This window comes from Macadamia integrifolia, unplaced genomic scaffold (assembly GCF_013358625.1).
Source record: "Macadamia integrifolia cultivar HAES 741 unplaced genomic scaffold, SCU_Mint_v3 scaffold3474, whole genome shotgun sequence".
Taxonomy (NCBI): domain Eukaryota; kingdom Viridiplantae; phylum Streptophyta; class Magnoliopsida; order Proteales; family Proteaceae; genus Macadamia; species Macadamia integrifolia.
In genome coordinates, this window is record NW_024869530.1 from 4,549 (window position 1) to 9,156 (window position 4,608).

Genomic DNA, 4,608 nt, shown 5'->3' on the forward strand with positions numbered 1-4,608 from the left:
CATCTGAACGCAGATCCCACCCAAACTAACCGACTTGACCCTGGCCCAATTTCTCCTAGGGGTGGCAATGAATCACAAGTGGGTCAGGTTAAGGTTGCAACATTGTGTCGCCCACAGGGTAATAGCTAAGCACTCGACCTGAACTTGACACCATAGGAACCAATACAAGCCATGGGCTCTTCAATAAAAGGCCTAGTTAGAGAATCTTCCGCATCAATTGGAAATGGAATCCTTATTATATCACCAGATTGGGATCAAAGTAGGTTGGCACATTGGGTCAAGAATTACCACTCTAAATCCGCGCCCCCCCCCCCCCCCCCCCGCGGCCAAGTTAATTTTTATTTTATTTATGGGGCTACATAGTTATCATCTCATGAAAAAACCCTTTTTGCTCCACCTAGCCCTTACCCCTCCGGGGGTATTTTAATGATAGGTTTTACAGGAAGCTAGAAGATCATATTTGGTCACTAGCGACAAAATCCTATGTTCCTTTCATTACGGTATTTCCGAACAAGTTCCTGGACGACAAGCCTAAAGGTTATTATTGGGTGGAGGATAAGTGGAAATCAAGCTCTACCTGTAACTTGCAAGCCAATGCCTGATTTTTAGCCTATGAAAAGAAATAGGTCCAATAGCATTACCAATATTAGCAGAGAACAGCTTCTCTACATGATTGAGCATCTTTTTACACAAAGACACGATGGTCGGAGGTATTTAATCATCAAGCCCCTTATAATATATACTGTCTTAACGAAGAACCGAACATTTCAGCATCAGCATAGATGAAGGGTGAACCATTTCACTCGACGCTGTCAGTACATTTCCAGCATCCTCCCCCTTAAAATAGCTTCTGCTTTTCTCACCTGCTTCACAGGTCCAATGATGAATACCTACACGAAGTCAGATCTTAGTAACCTAACGATGAAGGATGAACTGATGAAGTCATCTCTGTCAAAACCATAGCAATAACACGACAGCAACTCATCATGCATCAGATTTATAATTCCAAATTTACAGATGAGTCATGCAAGGAGATGAGTTCTGGACCAAATCAGAAAATGGGAGGGTGCCAAGTACTTAAGTTTGTCTAATAGTATAAATTGACAAACCTTGTCAGGTGGTCCCTTGGAACCTCCGATGAGAATCTCTGCACTGTTAAGATGCAATTAAAAATGTAAATGAAACCAGCAAGTCTAAACCAAAATGTGCACATAATGGGGAAAGAGATGTAAACAAGTTTTTGTGTGTATGTGTGGGTGAGAGAGAGAGAGAGAGAGAGAGGAGCTTACTTGCAAGATTCCTTGATTGACATGATAGAAGCTCCTCTTTTTCCGATGACACGTCCCATTTTTCCCGGAGGAACATCTAACACTGACAAGATTTCCTCTTCAGGAACATTCCCATCCACAATTAGGTTATCTGCCAGGACATAAGCTCATTAAAAAGAAGTAGAAATTTCAGCAAATTGTCTTAAACAACCTTAGCGAATATTTAACAGCATAGTCTAAAATCCCCTCGACATGTATTTCAATCACTGAATTTAAGCATGAACACGATAAATACTATTGATTTCAAGAGAAGGATATAATCAGTTCTTCCCCAGCTCCATGGATGGAACTTCTATTTCTGGTTCCCCTCAGAAGAAACTGATATTTTAAAGAATATGGCCATGTATGAAAAACATTTTTGGATAAAGGACTAGTCTTCACCTGCCCACCCACTATGCCGTGAACCAACCTGCTTTCCAATGAAAAAAGTATGGATGTATGTTTAACAAATGCCATACAGAAAGGCAGAGACTATTAAAATCAGAAAGATATTTCCCTTCTAATGAAAAACTTTCATAGTAAGCACACACAACTCAAAGAATTCCTATCTGTAAAAATTGATAATGCAAGGAGAGAAGTTAACACTATTTTGTCTAGCAAGGTGATGGTGACAATATTCCAGGAAGAAGACGATATAATCAATGCAGCAATGCAACTCCACTAGGTGGATGCTTCCTCTAGTTGAGGCTTAATTGGCTCAAGTTTGCAATCATATTTGAAGCTTCTAGCATGTGACTGGAAAGGGATTTTGAGAAAGAGTTGAAACCCCTCGGAGAGCTGAATCAAGGGTATGAACTGTGAATAAGAAGATGCCGAGTCAAAAAGACCGCAAGAAAGCATTCAATCTGTTTTTATATCGCATAGTAGCCAGATTCACAAAGAAGAGATCAACAGGGAAGTAAGTATCTTAAGTTAGATCTGACAAGCACAAAACTCGCTCCCTCTACCTATGATCTGACCTCCCCATGCCCCTTTCCCCCCCAGCAGTCTCTGGCATCAGCCCCTCTCCCCCCTCCGACAGCCACCTGCCTCCCTTTGCTCCTCTAACCTCTCCTCCCTCTTTGATGAAAGGCCTTAAGAAGAAGGGAAGAAATCACACCTCACACATTGCACAAATCAAACTAATTCTCATTCAAATAATTTCACCTTCCCCAACATTGGGTATATGCAAGTATTTAAAGAGAAAATAACAAGACTCCTACTTGGACTCTCTTGTAACCAACCCTAGTTCTCTATCTCCTACGTATCCTATCCAAAGTAAACATGAGAAAATAAAATGTATAATATTAAACTAATCTACTTCCAACCCTTGTTGGACCAAAAACCTGGGTTGGACCAGTTCTTCTTGGTCCCTGGCTTCCAAAACCGGTCATGCTGGTCCAACCAGGTAAGTGCAGTCTTATTTGCATCAACTCTCCTCCTTTGAAAAGAATTCAACCCTGTCGAGTTTGGATGAGGTCTAAGAATGCCGTCAGAGTCAATGCACTTGAGAAAAATACCAACTGTCATCTTGAGCTTGAGAGGGGGAAGATCCTTTGCCAGAAGAAACTTCATCTCAAGACCACCATGCTGAAAAGAGTATGTATTCTCATAACCACAGTGCTTGGCTTTCTTGTCGAACAATCATGGGTGCCCCAGAAGAATGTGACAGACTTTCAGAGGGAGAACATCACACTGAATTTGACCATTTAGTCCACCAATGGAATACGTGAGCAAACACCTTTCATTAATTTTCAGATTATTGTTGTTCACGCACCCAACCTTCTAGGGGTTCAGATGAGGCTCTGTTTCTAGACCTAACTTACGAACATCTTCAGCAACGACGTTGGTGCAACTGCCAGGGTTAATCACCATATTACACAAGCTATCATTGCATTGTACCCTGGTCTGAAAAAAATTCTTATGGCACCAATCGTCCTTCTTGGGAATCTTCTGTGTAGTCAAAAGAGGACGGATCACAGAGAACGGTTGACGCTCACCATCACTGTCACTGTTTGAGATTTAAAATGTAACCGCAAGCGTACGGATCGGTGTAGCTACGGGTCGAACACAGGGAGAGCAGCCACTTTATTTTTTTATTTCTTTTAATAATGCGAAAGTGAACCGATTAATGGTTGTGATCTAATTCTAATTACCGTCCTAACATATGTATCTAAAATAACGTCCTAACCATTCGTCATCTAAGAATTTAAAGACCCAAGCCACGCAATTAAATAAATAAATAACTGAAAATAAACAACCCACGCAATTAAAAAAATAAATAAATAAATAAAGGAAAAAAATGCTGAAATAAAAATAAAGTAAAAGAAAGGGGATAAAGCTAGAGAGAGACTCACAAGTAGGTTTCTCTACTTAGCCCGAGGGATGCATCATAATATGAGCTTCCCTACTTGACCAGAGAGTCACTCTTACAAGGGTTTCTCTACTTGACTTTAGGGAAAGGAGACAATTAAAATAAAAGCAATAAATTGATGGTTCTATGGCTAGGAGGGGCAAAGCCAACACATACACTAGCCATGAACCTTGGGGGAAAGGGATAACAATAATGTAACGACTGAAAATAAAAATCCTAAATTAAGAAAGAAATGGTAGTCAGAAGAGGGAATGAGAGGGGGGAGAGAAGACTACTGAAGGAGCCTACTTACTTGAATCAATGCTTGAACTTGAAAAAAAATTGCTCCACGGCTCATGATCTTGTCACCTAGATCTAAGCCTAGAACTATAACTTAAAAAATTACAACTCAATTGCATAAATCATAAACATAAAAAGAACTGAATAAAAATAAAAGAGTGCTTGCATTAATTGACATAAAAAAAACTATTACAAAAGTGATTAAAGCAAAAATAGAGAAGAACTAGAACTAAAGAGAGAGCAAGAGAAAGAGAGAGCAACTAAAAAAAAAACTAGAAGAAGAATCAATTGTCTCCCCTCCTCTTACATGAGTTGTATTTATATGGAATGGAGAGGTAAGGTAACAAATTTATCTTTCCTAAAAGAGAGAAACCCACAATTGATTGTGAGATCTTTTGAGTCCAAAAGTGCTAAGATGGAGGAGAGAGAAGAGAGAAATGAATTTCCTATAATATTTTTGCTTATTTTCTTTCCTTTTTTTTTTTCCTAATTTTTTTTTCTTCTTTTTCTCTCTCCTAGGGATGATTTTCTTCTTCTTGGTGTGATTTGGACAATATTTGGTGATGATGTGGAGGAGAGAGAAGATTTGGACAATCTTTGGTTCTCCCCTTTTTTTTCTCTTTCCTTTTTTTTTCTTCTCTTCTTGCT

At 39.4% G+C, this 4,608-nt stretch overlaps 1 long non-coding RNA gene across 1 annotated transcript; it reads right to left on the reverse strand.

Moving 5' to 3' along the window:
- Nucleotides 1-574: 574 nt before the first annotated feature.
- LOC122068160 lies at nucleotides 575-1,450 on the reverse strand. Its single transcript, XR_006136995.1, has 3 exons — nucleotides 1,290-1,450; nucleotides 1,110-1,152; nucleotides 575-890 (listed from the first exon to the last, which is right to left on the reverse strand). It is a non-coding gene; the product is annotated as an uncharacterized LOC122068160 (long non-coding RNA).
- Nucleotides 1,451-4,608: the final 3,158 nt, after the last annotated feature.